We start from the raw sequence: 15,252 nt of genomic DNA, 5'->3' as shown, positions 1-15,252 counted from the left end.
ATTTGTTTTTTTACAATCCTTGAGCCAAGATTGGTTTTTTACATTTTAAAATAAACTTTTATTATATTTAAAAAAGAAGGAAAAAACCCAACATTCTTAGCTAGTAGGCAGTACAAAAACCCACTTCCCTTAGATATGGCCTTCAGGCTTTTTATTTTTTTATTTTTATTTTGAAAGGTTTAACTGGAGTCCAGACCTGAGTTTGCTAGCAGGTGAGTCATATAAATGGCTGGGAATTACACAAGCAGCCAACAGCACAGAAATGACTCATTCAGAAGAGAATCCACCATCTTTGGTGAGCAGGGTGAGGGACAAATGTATCATAATAACTGCTTTATTTTGAGCCTCCTTTCCCCAGAGACTGAGGCAGTAGGAGAGGGAAACGGGCGCATGATTTGGGAGGTGTGTTGCTCTTGTTGGACTTCTATTCATTCTTACTCGAGCTAGCTTCTCAGTAAATATTCTTAATTGATGTTAACTGCTTATTGGCCCATGGGTTCCCAAAGTGGGAGATACCTGCCCCCTGGGGGAGTGTTGGAATGATCCAGGGTGGTGATAGTAGGTTCAGGTGCAATTGGGGGCATTGAATAAAAATAAGGGAGCAGTGGAAGCATAAGGAAAGAAGAGCAGAAAATTTTGAAAAACCGTTCGTACATGTTTCATTTGTTGGTAACAGTTAAAGTCATAATGATTACTTTATTTTCCAAATAAATATACAAAATGCAAGTTATAACTGATCAGTGGTCAAGTCTACAGACAGATCTTAACAAGAAAGTGTTGGCAGGTGAGATGCAATATTGCATCATCAAAATTTCAGTGCAGGAAAATTCCCCACAAATTTACAATAAACTATTAAATTTAAGATGCATTCCTTTTTTAAAAAATTATATAATTTTTTGAAATGATGCCAATTTTAAAAAACCATTAAAGGGTTAAAGAAAGTAGATTTGGGGAGGGTGCACTGGGTAATTTTTTAAAAAAGAGGGCAGTAGGCCAAATAAGTTTGGGAACCTCTGATATAGATGAAAAAGCAAATTATTAAATTGATCATTTGATGAGGAACTAATCACTGGTTCAGTCAATAATGTAAGGATGATATTAATTTTAACTCCCAGGTAAGGAAGCCTTTTCTGCAGGCTATTACTCTCTATGCACTTTAAAATAGTTGCCTAGAGCAATGGTTGGTGGGGCAGTGGATAGATCACCTGGTCTGGAGTCAGGAAGACCTAAGTTCAAATATGGCCTAAGATAGTCACTAGTTGTCTGACTCTGAACAAGTCACTTAACCCTGTTTGCCTCAGTTTCCTCATCTGTGAAATGTGAAAAATGACTTTACTAACCACCTTGATCTACTTGTGCTTTCTTACTGTCCAGAAGAGGCCAGACTGGCCTGGGAATCAGAATCAGCCAATCAGGAGGCAGACTGAGACTCCCTTAAGTTTAACATACCAGAGATCTGTTGTAGAGTTCACTTGCTGAACCCAGAGTTCCCTCTTTCAGTGTTTGCTTGCCGAACCTGGAAATCTCTCTGCTGGCAACCACAGAACTGACTTAAGCTGGTTCATACCAGCTCTGACAGACAGAGCTAGCACAAGCATCCTAGTTCTAGGACATTGGGGACTTTTTAGTCTGATTCTCTAGCTTCTTCCAGGTAGGCATCTCATGATCTCTGTGAAATGATCCCTTCCTGAGAACCAGCAGTACATGATTGGGCCAGGACACAGTGGGGAAATTCAAACCCCTGGTGGCAGTATCTGATGGGACCATGACATGGCCATTCCCACCCAGCTTTGTGGTTTCTCTTTGTCTTTTTAAGCTATGCAGCTTAACCCCAAAGTGAGCTCAGTTCCAGCTATAGCTCCACATGCATGCTGCCTGCTTTGAGAGAAAATAAACATACTACAACCTAATTCTGTTTGTCATTCTTAGAATGAACTCTGGAGGTTGACAGAAACGACCGTGAGAAGAAAATGGCAAACCACTTCAGGAGTTTTGCCAAGGAAACCCCAAATGGGGTCTCAAAGAATTGGACAGGACTGAAATGACAGAGGCAGTGGTGTCAAATTCAAGTAGAACCTGGGCCACTAAATCCTGCAGGCTGCTTATTGATTTAGTTTTAAAATGTAATGTTATCTATTTGTTATTGTATTTTTATTTTATTTTGTTAAATATTTCCCAAGTATATTTTAATCTGGTTTAGGCAACACAGTAATATTTTGGCCTTAGGCTTTGTGTCTGACACCTCTGGCCTAAAGCCCTAAGAGTTTTCATGACTTGTGAAACATCAATTGGTATTTGTCAGAAGTGGGATGTGAACTCAGGTCTTTGTGGCTTGGAGCCCAACCCTCTAACCACTAAGCCATTTTGACTCTTTATATGCTAATAGTCTCCATTAAATTTCTTTCTTTCTTGAAAATTGTGTTGTTATTTTGTAAAGTTTGGTTTTGCTGCGACCAAGGCCCCAAAAGATCCCAAGAGTCCTGGCACCCTAACAGATTTATGGCTGCATGCAGCAGGGTGAAACAAGAACTGGTAAAAGTGCAGGCTTTCCCCTCTTTGAACAAGACATAGAGCAATTCAATTCCCTTGTTGTTGCTAGAAATGGGGAAATTAAAGGGCAGAAGGTAACAGTTAACCCCTGGGATCTTTAATCATATTTCCTAAGCCCTATGGTAAGCCCAAGCTCCCAATAGTGACCCCCTACCAAAGGTTTTTTGAAAAGATTCATGGTTGACTACACAAATGGCCTTGTGGTCAGTAGAGCTGAACCTGGAACCCAGCCTGGTGAAGTCACCTCTGAATTTTCATGATTTTTTAATTTCAGTTCCCCAAAACTATGATAAAATGAGCTGGTCCGTCCAGTATTACCATGTACCTGACTTCATACTGAAGACTAACATTTGGAGTACTCCAGTGGCCTACTGCCTAGTAGGGAAAGGCAATGGGAAATTAATCCTAGATATAGCATAACCCTCTGGAAGCTCCATTTTGGACCAGAGTAGGCCCTGAATTGAATTAAAGATAGAGCAAACTGTCTTCTCTGCTTTAAGGCATTAACACATTTATCTGTAAAAAACCAAGCCAAAACCTTTTGGAATAATCACAGGCCATGATCAGATTATCAGAAACTATGAGCATAAAGTAACTAGAGCCACAGTCATAGTATTTAGAGCTAAAAGAGGACTTTGGAAATCACCTGGTTGAACTCCTTGATTTTACTGGCAAAGAAACGGAGACCCACAGAGGTCAAGAACCTTAACCAACATCATTATATTGGTGAACTGGAATTCCAAGTGAGGTCTTCTGATTCCAATATGCAATTATGGTCAATAGCCCCAGGAAAGATTTTTTTTTAATCAAAAAGAATGTGGCAAATGACTCAACAAAGGACCCTTGGGGCTTTCAGAGGCCTGAGGTGGAAGGAGAGAAAACACTTGGTTATTGTGCTATCATGATTAAGAAGTCCAGCTCCCTCATTTTATTTTATTTTTTTTTTATTTTGGAGGCAATGAGGGTTAAGTGACTTGCCCAGGGTCACACAGCTAGCTAGTGAGTATCTGAGGCTGGATTTGAACTCAGGTCCTCCTGACTCCAGGGCCAGTGCTCTAACAACTCCCTAATTTTATTGAAAAGAATGCATGTGATTACTGAGCTGCTGTCAGTTATCCTTGAAACATCCCAGAGAATGGGAAAGATGTTGTCAAAGATTGCCAAATGAAAGAATTGTGGCCTGAGTTGTGTTTTGTTTTGCTTTGTTTTCAGAGGGGAGGGGAGGGGAAAGGGGACAGCTAGGTGGTGTAGCAGTTAGATCTCTGGCCTCGAAGTCAGGAGGGCCTGAGTTCAAATATGACCTCAAACACTCAACACTTACTAACTGTGTGACCCTGGACAAGTCACTTAACCCCAATTGCCTCACCAAAAAGAAAAAAAGAGTGGTGGGGGGGCAAGTAAATGTAGTAGGGCTTGAACAGGAGAGAACAATGGGATGAGTCTCCCAGTAAACTTGTTGAGATTACAGGGTATGGATCTTTGTTAAAAAAGGCAACCACATGTGGAGGCAGACAGTTGTTCCACACCCTGGATGAGAAGGCATAGGGAATACTTTTGCTTCGTCCTTCAAGGACTGGTGTTGTCTCATTGCAACCAGGGATCAAGAGTCTGACTTTTGTCAGAGATACTCCCTGCTCTGGGGTCCATAAGACTGAGCTACAAAATGATCACCCCTTTTACTTGTTTTCAACTTTTTTTATACATTGCTGGCTGCCATTCCTTCCTATTTATTATCCCTGCTACATCTATAGAACAGGTTTTCATTACCACTTGCTTAGGAAATTTCAGTAGACTCTAAATAGGTTTTCGTGTTTTCAGTTTCTCTCCTTTCCAATACATCCTTCTGTATGTCGTATTACTGTGCTCAAAAATTTGGAGTCCCTACTGCTTAATGAACAAGATTCCAGCATAGGCCTTCCTTACTCTCTGCCCCCTGAATTCTTAACCAGCCTTTAGGGTTACCTCAAATACTTCCTATTCCTTGAAGTTTTCCCTTATCCTCCCAATTATTAAGGACCCTTTCAGTCTCAGACCTCACTTTGTTTTATGTCTCTTTCAGGTGCTTTAAAAAAATGTTCCTTTTAAAAAATAAACTTTACAATCACCAACAAACACAAACATACAAAAAAACTAAAAATGATTACATGAAACAATGAACTTTTATGATTCATAGTTAAAATATATATGTATATATGTATATGTGTGTATGTGTGTGTAGATGTGTATTTATATATATACATATATGTATATGTTAGACAGTGGTAATAATTCTTCTATTTCTCCAAGCATTCTTAATTTATTAATTTTTAGTTTTAACATTCACTTCCATAAGATTTTGAGTTCCAAATTTTCTCCCCATCTCTTCCCTCCCCCCACCCCAAGTCGGCATGTAATTTGATATAGGCTCTTCATATACATTTATTTTAAACCTATTTTCACATTAGTCATGTTGTAAAGAAGAATTATAACCAATGGGAGAAAAGTGGTAACAATTCTAATGTTCTTCTTACGTATTACAATTTTCTATGTTTGACTATAAGCTCAATTAGAGCAAAGGCCCTGTCTAAATTTAAATTTTGTGTCTTTCCTAGTATCCATCAATATGTCTGTACACAGCAGTCTCTTTTAAAAAAAAATGTTGAATTATTTAATTGAATTCAAGCTATCTCACTTTTATCCCCACCTTATTTTCTTCTGCTTCCCTAGCTATTGCTTACATTCAAACCAATTTGAACCTAGGACCAATAAGGAAAGCTGAATAAATTAAAAAGCAATAGGCATTTACTACAGGCAGAATACAAAGAAAAGAAGAACAGAGACACAAGAGGGGAAGACAGGTGGCAGGTAGATTTACGGTACAGTTGTTCAGTTAGGTATGATTCTCCCTGACCATTTGAACCGTCATTCGAACTCAATTTCTTCCTAACTCCAGACCCAGAATTCTATCCACTGTCACACCTCGCTGCCCCTTATAGTATAGTACTGATAAGGAATTAGAAGACATTGCTGGTTGTCATTTAAGACTTTTTTTGTTAATTTTTTTTTAAATATTTAGGCAATCAGAGTTAAGTGACTTGCCCAGGGTCACACAGCTAATATCAAGTGTTTGGTCTGAGGCCGGATTTGAACTCAGGTTCTCCTGACTTCAAGGCCAGTGCTCTATCTAGCATTTAAGACTTTTGGAGAGTGGCTCAATTCCCCATTTCAATTAGAATGTTGTGATAGGATTGTTGTTTAAATGGCTCCCTGGAGTAGAGTTTTCTGGAAAAAGGTTGATCTGATGAAAGAGGACTCCATATATTTCTATTCAGTTATCTTCCTTCTTGATACAGAGTGGCTCCTTCTTCCATTGCTCAAAGACCTTCAAAAGCTTCCCATCATCTACAGAAAGAAACCAAAACTTCTTAGAACATTCCCATAGTTGGCCCCACCCAACATTTCACAGAACCATAAAATTTGAGAGTTGGAAGGAAACTTAGAGGCCATTTAGTCTAATTCAAGCCTGAAAAGGAGCCCCTATGATAACACACACCCCATTTTAGGATGGCTCATTCCCCTACTTCCCCAATATCAAATGTAAATTAGCCTCTTTGCAACTTGTATCAATTGCTCCTGGATCTCTGAGGCCCCTCTCTGGGACCTAATAGAACATATCTAATCCCTCTTCCACAGGAAACCTCTTCTAATTATTAAAGACAGTTATTATGCTCCCCTTCTCCCCACCTCCAAGCCTTCTCTTCTTCAGGTTCATGATCCCCATTTCCTTCAGCTGATCTACGTATGACATGGAATCAAGTCACTTCACCACTCTGGTTGCCCTTCTCTGGGCCTTCTTCAACTTAGCAATATGCATACTAAATGATGTCCCCCAGAACAGAATCTAATACTCCAGCTGTGATCTTTATCAGGGTTGAGCACAGCAAGACCCTTACCTCTTTATTGCTGTGACTTATACATTTCTTCATGAAGTCTAAAATTGTATTAGCTTTTTTGGCTGGCCATACCATATTGCTCACTCCTATTGAGCGTATAATCCACTAACACCCCCAGATCTTTTTCAGATCAACTTCTGTCTTACCATGCCCCTACCATATGATCTTGGTGAATTTTATTTTTTGAACCTAAATTCAAGAAGTTACATTTGTTCCTATTGGAATTTACCTTATTTGATTCAGATGAATGCTTTAGGCTCATTATCTGGTTATGTCAGTTACCCTTGCCAGCTTTGTATCACTTGTAAATTTGAAAAGCATTCCATCGATACCTTTATCCTAGGCACTGACAAGTATGTTAAAGAACACAATGCCAAACACATAACCTCTCTCTGGAGAGGCTCTCCACCAGAGGCTTTCTGACAAATTGACATTGAACCATTAGTGATTATTCTTTGGGTCCAACCATTCAACAAATTGCAAATCCATAAGACTGTGTTACATCTAGCTTACACCTCTCCCTCCCCCTTTTTCACCAAGAAGCATGAGATCCTCTACCAAATGGCAGCTAGGTGGCACAGGGAATGAGTATTCACTAGACCTGGAGTCAGGAAGATCCAAGTTGAAACCTTGCCTCAAACACTTACTAGCTGTGTGACCCTGGGCACTTGTCTGCCTCACTTTACTCACCTATGAAATGGGGAGAATAGTACCTACCTCCTAGGGTTGCTATGATGCTGAGAAAATATGTATAAAGTGTTTGGCAAACCTTAAAATGCTATATAAATACAGTTATTATTATCAAATACTTTACTAAAATCTATATAAACTACATAAAAAGTATTCCCCAATCTACCAGTTGCATAATCCTGAACAAAAGGAATTAAAGTTAGTCTGACATTTTCTATTTCCGATCAACAAATGAGTATTTAAGTTTCTACTATGTGCCTGTTATAGTGCAGGGGTTATAAGGACAAAGAATGAAACAATCTGTTCTGGCAACATACTACATGCTAATAGAGTATAAATCCATGTAAAAATATATAGCATAGAAACACACACACACAGTAACTGAAGATGAGATAGTTTAGGAAGGAGGGTGCCAATAGTTGGGGAGATCAAGAAAAGCTTCATGCAGAAGATGCTTCTCAAACTATGTCTTAGAAGAAGAAGAGAACTCTTTGAGATGGAGATAAAAATGGAATGCATTCCAGGCATAGGGGATGGCCAATGCAAAAGCATAGAAATGAGAGATGGACTGTTGTGTATGAGGAACAGCAAGGAGACCAATTTGGCCCAAAGTGCAGGATGGAAAATAATGTACAGTGAGGCTGGGGCCAGCTAATGTAGAGTTTTCAAAGCTAAACTGAGGAATTTATACTATAGTCTTGATAAAGCCATTCTAATTGATTGATCACTACTTCCTTTTCTAGATTTTCACTAGCTATTCTCTTAGAATTTCCACAGGAACTAAAATCAAGTTCACTGGACTGTAATTTGCGTTTAAAATTTTTTACATTCTTTTTTTTAAAGTCTAGACTATATTTGCCTTTTTCTAGTCCAGTTTCTCTCCCATTCTCCCTAATTTTTAAAATAGCACTGACAGTGGTACAAGGGGCAGCTAGGTGGCACAGTAGATAGAGCTCTGGCCTTGGAGTCAGGAGGATCTGAACTGAAATCTAGCCTCTGACACTTACTAGCTGTGTGACCCTAGGCAAGTCACTTAACCTCGATTGCCTAAGCAAAAAAAGAAAAAAGAAAAAGACAGTGGTATGGTGATTACAATCATCTCCAACCATTTTTCCCCCAGGAACTAAGTTCACCTGGGGCAGATGACTTGAATTCACCAAGGAGAGCTAGATACTCTCATTATCCTCTCACTTATCTTTTCAATCTTATTTCCTACATATCATCTACAACAGTGGCCTCAGCTCAGATAGAAATGGATCCCTGAGGGTTTTATTGACTTAGAAAACCACCAATTAACATTATTTATATTGCATCTTATTTTTATTTGTTTTGTTAAACATTTCCCAATTATATTTTAACATGTTCAGTTTTGCAGGCTTTAGCCTGCCTTTGACACCACCGCTCAATAAAAACCTACGGATGTAACCAAATTGGTAGACTCATTGTACCCTAATTTTTATATGCTTTGCATGTATTGTTCCCTTCACTATTCATTCTACCTGCCTGAATTAAACCTTTCCCATTCTCTAGTTCACAAATACAGGGGGTAAGAAGGTCAAGGAGCCAAGACAGAGGTTTTTTTGTTTGTTTGTTTGTTGTTTGTTTTTGTTTTTTTGGTGGAGGGGGAGTTGGGAGATCATCAGAGTGGTATTTCATTGTTGACCTTTGCCTTCTAATCTTGTCCTTGATGAAACCTCATGCACCAACACCAGTCCCAAGAAGTCAGTCCCTCAGGGTGCCACTCTTTGTCACCTCTTACCTTAGATGTTGAGGCCACCTGAGTTGAGGAAGGAAAGCTGACCGTAAGTAATTTGAGGAACCTTCTGCTACCCATTCATGCCTTCCTGTTCTGTGGGAGTCATCTCCACATCCTCCCAAAAATTCACCTAATAGGCTAGAGGCCTTCCTTGCTTCCTCCTATCTGAAAGATACCAGTGGAGCACTCTGCTTATCTACCTTACTCTTGCCACAAGACCAGTCCATCTTGTCTTCCTACCATACAGTTCTCTGATGAAGGCTTTCATCCTTCTTGACTATATATTGCAGCCTGCTCATACTCACCATCTGCCTGTCTCTATTACTCTGTGTATGATACTCATTTTTAGTGCTTCAGAGGCAGTGGTATGGCATGCTCTATTGCCGTGTAGGAACACTTAAAATGTTAGTATTAAAAACATGGACGTTTACTTTCTTAAGAAGCTGGGGGGAAAGGGGGAAGGGGAGTGGTCAGAAAAAGAGCTTTGCAATTTTACCAGAGCCACTGAAGATGCTTTTCATCTCCTGTTCAATTTGTTGTCCCTCTGTACTCCCTGTGAAGATACCCTTGGTCCAATAGTAATTGGAAGAGTTCTATAATAGAGTACACTGCTCCTAGTCCTCAGAAATGAATTGTTCCTTGCCTTCACTACCATCAATTACCCCCTCCAAGGCCCCACAATAACTTACCTGAAAAAACCGTAATTGTCTGAGTTTTTCTTAAGAGGATTTCACATTCTGGAAATGAATAAATAAGAAGACGGTCACCTGAGGAATTAATTTATTAAGGAAATATGGCCAAGGGGAAGAGGAACATGGTATTTAGAATAGTAAACACTGGGGCAGCTAGGTGGCGCAGTGGATAGAACACTGGCCCTGAAGTCAGGAGGACCTGAGTTCAAATCCAGCCTCAGACCAAACACTTGACACTTACTAGCTGTGTGACCCTGGGCAAGTCACTTAACCCCAATTGCCTAAAAATTAAAAGAAAAAGAATAACAAATACTGGACAACGGACTTTTATACTCTTCACATAGAAAAGAGAGTCTGAGTTGGAAAGAGATAGATGGGCTAGAAAGGACCAAGGCGGGGCCGCTAGGTGGCACAGTAGATAGAGCACCAGCCCTGAAGTCAAGAGGACCTAAGTTCAAATCTGACCTCAGACGTATAATACTCACTAGCTGTGTGATTCTGGGCAAGTCACTTAACCCCAATTGCCTCACCAAAAAAAATAAATAAATAAAAGTAAAATAAAAATAAAAAGGACCAAGGAAGTTTCATATCTAAAGGTCTAGAAGCTCTTATGATTCCCCATACCTGACAATCACAAGAATTACGATGGAGATGATAGAACAATTCCAGTGAAAGCTCTATTGTTGGTGCCAGTGGACATGCTCCCAGATGTCGTAGAACCACATAGATATATGATAGGTGTTGCTGTGTCTGAAATAAAGAAAGCTACTTTAAGTCAGAATGCTACCCTGTGTCACCCTTCAAGCTCAGGTACAGAGCCAGAGGCAGGATTAGGGAAGCTTTTGCGAATTGTGAGTGGAGGCACCTGTCTCTAGTTGCTTAATACCTGTCTCCTCCGGATTCTGCTTCTGGTAATTCCTGAGATCAGCAGCACAGTGTCCCAGAATATAGGCCCAGATAGTTAGTTGGGACTTGTTTTTTTCTAAAGTTTTCTTGACTTCCTGGGCCTCTGGAGTGGCTCCTGTCCAGGTCAGGTTCTTCAGGGATAAACTGAGGAAGTCTTGTCCATTATATTTGTAGTTCCAGAAGCCCTTGGTAGAGCCGTCCATTTGGAGCTCACAGCCCAGAATGACCTGGAGAGTATAAAATCCTGACCCCAACAAGTTACTACACTGTATTTGATACTTTCTTATGTCTGCCACCTAGGCCCCACAGTGATTATACAGCTCCCCTAACCCAATACACACAAAAACACTTTATACTCACTTTCTTTTTTTTCACTTTTTTGATCAATGATCCAAAGGATTTCTGCCAGCTCCTTCTCCTGTTTTATGAGATATTCAACATCCACTTTTTCCAACAACTTCAAATTCACATTTTGACACTTGACTTCACAGTACAAGATTTTCCTGTTATTTAAGTAGCCATGGATCGTATATGAAAACTGTTTCGGTTCACAGTAGAAGATTGCGGTTAAATCGTACTGAAGCCTGGGGGACCCTGAAAAAGATAAGAACAACACATTAGTAAATATATGCTCTGGTTCTAGCCTCCAAGTCACCGTGCTATTTTCATCTAACATTCAATAAGCACTGGTTGAAAGGGATACAGATAAAAGTGAAAAGTAGTCCCTATTCATCTTGCTCATAGAAGGCCCTGAGTTCTGAATTACTGTTACTCTGATGCTGAGTCTCTGAGACTGTGTGGTTTATTTTTTTTTCTTTTTGGAGGCAATTGGGACTAAATGACTTGCCCAGGGTCATACAGCTAGTAAGTGTCTGAGGCTGGATTTGAACTCAGGTCCTCCTGACTCCAAGGCTGGTGCTCTACCCACTGCATCACCTACTTGAATGTGACAAAGCTATAGTATCCTGATGAGATATGGAGATCAGAACTGTTTTATGATTAAAGGATAAATGTAATTCACCTGAATATAGGTAGAAAGTGAGATTTTGGGTTCCTAATCATAAGGTTCACAGAGAGGACCCAGTCTGAATTCAGAATAATAAGAGAGATAAAAGGACAGATATCAGAATTGCATCAGCTAAACTTGAATCTAGAATTGATAAAATTGTTCTTAAGGATGAAATTCAACTGAACAGAGGAATATTTTGGAAGCAGAGAACCAGGAAAGTCACCCAACAGATTAACCGTTGGCTGACTATGGCTGAGACATAGTGCCCAGTGAGTATTAATTACATGAAGGATCTAGCAATGAAATCATTTGTTCAAAACCAAAACTGTGTTCATCAAGGAACTTTAATGGGCTGTTCCTCAGACAAAAAAAAAATAATCAAAGTTTCCAAGTCTAGAATTGTGAATTGCCTCAAAAATATGGGTTTTCCTCACTCATGTGCCTCCTTAGAAGGTTTCTGTGTGTGTCCACTCCTCTTTACAGATATTGAGTGCATCAGTAAAGTGAGAATGTGACCAAGTTTATGTATGAATTGTGATATGCTTTAATATTCATGCACTTGCTTTAATCTTTGAGTACCTTGACTTTATTTCTTTTGACTTACTGTCATATAAATGTGTCATTATTATGAGTGGCTAGTTTTATGTAGATGGAAATACATTGGTGGAGGCTCAAGAGCTACAGTGGTGAGTAGAGAGGATTATATTCCCCCTACTTACCACTACAAAGTTACTACTTCTTCCCCCTACAAATTTATTCCTAGGACCTAAGAAAGGTCCACAAGATAGTCCTGCTCTGGAAACCTAGACTTGCTACTGATTTAGAGTAATTTAAGCCAGCCCAGAGAGTAAGTATTCATGTGCTATGAGTAAAAAGTGTGAGGCATTTCAGTTGGATGACTATCCCATGTGCCCATTACATTGATCTTCTCCAGGCTGATAAACCTGCCTATTCTTGCAAGCTCAGAAGTGATTCTTTCACCTCTGATCCCATACTCCAAATGTTTCCAAATTGTTTGAAACAAATTGCACTTCCATTACATTGTTTAGATAGCTGCACAAAATACAGAATCCAGTTGAGTACTACCATTTCCCCTTCCTTCGGGAACAATTGTTTATATGCCTAGGCTTGTGTGAGGGGAAAGAAGAGTCAATGGGAATGCTCTTCCAGAGTGTGCTAACACATTAGCCCAAGCTTTATCCAGCCTGTGAGGCAAATATGTGCAAAGTGCTGTGTTGAAGCAAAGCTACAGAAAGGAAAGAGGAATAGTCTATGCCCTACTGGAGTTTATATTTTAGCCTATATTGGAAGTGAGAGGGAAGATAGTATAAAACAGTATACATACACAAATACACCATGAGACCAGTTTAATGAACACTACCCAGGAGTCTCAGGATTTCATAAGTAGCTATGGCAACCAAGCAGACTTTTACCCAGGGGTCACAGAACTAATGATGCTGGCCTTAGAGAGGATGCTGGTAAGAAAGATTAAATCCATCTTGTTAAGCTATGGGGAAGGGGAGAAAACAAACTAAGAGATCAGAGTGAAATGCTCTTTTTCTAGGTACCTTCCACCTCAATTTCTGAAACTCTTGTGGCTTACTATTGTGGATTATGGTGATTGAGAGCTGCAAGATGGTGCCAGTGGGAGCAGCTAATGTGGAGTGAGCTGATCATGAGCACACATGTGGAATCACTGACACCTATTTTTTTTTCCTTTTTCTTCTTCCATCTTTAGCCAATGAGAGGCCCCCCATTAACTATCCAAACATACACTTATTAATTCCCCTTCATCCTGGAGAAGGGAGGAGTTAAAGGAAGAGAAGTCTATTGTGTTACCTTATCAGCTTCTTGTAGTGGACATCCCCACAAACCTTTCTCCAACTGATTTCTGTCACTCCCTGCTTTATAAACTTATTTCCATTGATATAAAAGAAAAGGAAAATCAGTGGTCACAGATTTTGCCCGGGGTTAAATGGAGAGAGGAGAGGAGAGATTTTTGCCCTTAAAGGGAAACATTGCTCTTCCTCAGCACAAGTCAAGACAGGAAGGAAAGGAGGACCTAAATCTTCATGGCACAGAGAAAATTTATAAATCTTCAATATCCCATGGATCTAATAAGAGAAATCCTTCAAGCAAACTTGAGCCACTCAAGTGAGGGCTTGGGAAGGGCAAATGAAGAATGGCATTCAAATGGTTTAGCTTTGGTTTCCTACAATAGTCAATTAGCTCAGAGGATTTCAAGCACCAAACAAGTTTCCTGTCAGAACTAGCCACTTAGGTGAATCAGTGGAATAGGTTAGGTATGCAAGACACAGTAGTCAATAACCCAAAGACCTGAGGCTCTAGGATAAGAACTCACTATTTGACAAAAACTGCTGGGAAAACTGGAAAAGAGTATGGCAGAAACTAGGCAGAGACCAAAATTTTATACCATGTACCAAAATAAAGTCAAAATGGGTTCACAATTTAGATATAAAGGCTGATACTATAAGCAAACTGGGAGAGTAAGGAATAGTTTACCTGTCAGATATATGAAGAACAGAAGAATTTATGATAAAACAAGAAATACAGAACATTATGAAATGCAAAATGGATAATTTTGGGGGCAGCTAGGTGGCACAGTGGATAGAGCACCAGCCCTGGATTCAGGAGGACCTCAGTTCAAATTTGACCTCTGTGTGACCCTGGGCAAGTCACTTAACTCCATTGCTTAGCCAAAAAAAAAAAAAAAGGATAATTTTGATTACATCAAATTGAAAAGTTTTTGCACAAACAAAGCCAATGCAACCAAGGATAAGGAGGGAAGCAGAAAACTGGGAAAGAATTTTTACAACCAGTATCTCTGATAAGGGCCTCATTTCTAAAATATATAGAGAGCTAAGTCAAATTTATAAGAATACAAGTCATTCCCCAATTGATAAATGGTCAAAGGATATGAACAGGCAGTTCTCAGATAAAGAAATTAAAACCATCTATAGTCATATGAAAAAATGCTCTAAATCACTATTGATCAGAGAAATGCAAATCAAAACAACTCTGAGGTACCACATCACACTTATCAGATTAGCCAATATGATAAAACAGGAAAATGATAAACGGAGAAGATGTGGGAAAATTGGAACACTAATGCATTGTTGGTGGAGTTGTGAAATGATACAACCATTTTGGAGAGCAATTTGGAACTATGCCCAAAGGGCTATAAAAATGTGCATACCCTTTGATTCAGCAGTAGCACTTCTAGGGCTGTATCCCACAGAGATCATAAAAATGGGAAAAGGACACACATGTACAAAAAAATATTTATAGCAGCCCTTTCTGTGGTGCAAAGAATTGGAAATTGAGGGGATGCCCATCAATTGGAGAATGGCTGAACAAGTTGTGATGTATGAATGTAATGAAATGCTATTGTGCTATAAGAAATGATGAGCAGGCAGACTTCAGAAAAACCTGGAAAGACTTGTATGGTCTGATGCTTAGTGAAATGAGCATAACCAGGAGAACGTTGTACACAGTAACAGCCATGTTGTGAGATGACTGACTTTGGTAGACTCAGCCCTTCTCAGCAATGCAAGAATCTAAGACAATTCCAAAAGTCTCATGATGGAAAATGCTATCCACATCCAAAGAAAGAACTGTGGAGTTTGAATGTAGATCGAAGCATACTATTTGCTTTTTTTCCCCCTGTTTTGTTTTGTTTCCTCTTTCTTGTGGTTC

This window comes from Vombatus ursinus, unplaced genomic scaffold (assembly GCF_900497805.2).
Source record: "Vombatus ursinus unplaced genomic scaffold, bare-nosed wombat genome assembly UNPS02014811.1, whole genome shotgun sequence".
NCBI classification, from domain to species: domain Eukaryota; kingdom Metazoa; phylum Chordata; class Mammalia; order Diprotodontia; family Vombatidae; genus Vombatus; species Vombatus ursinus.
Note: the sequence above shows the minus strand (reverse complement) of the source record.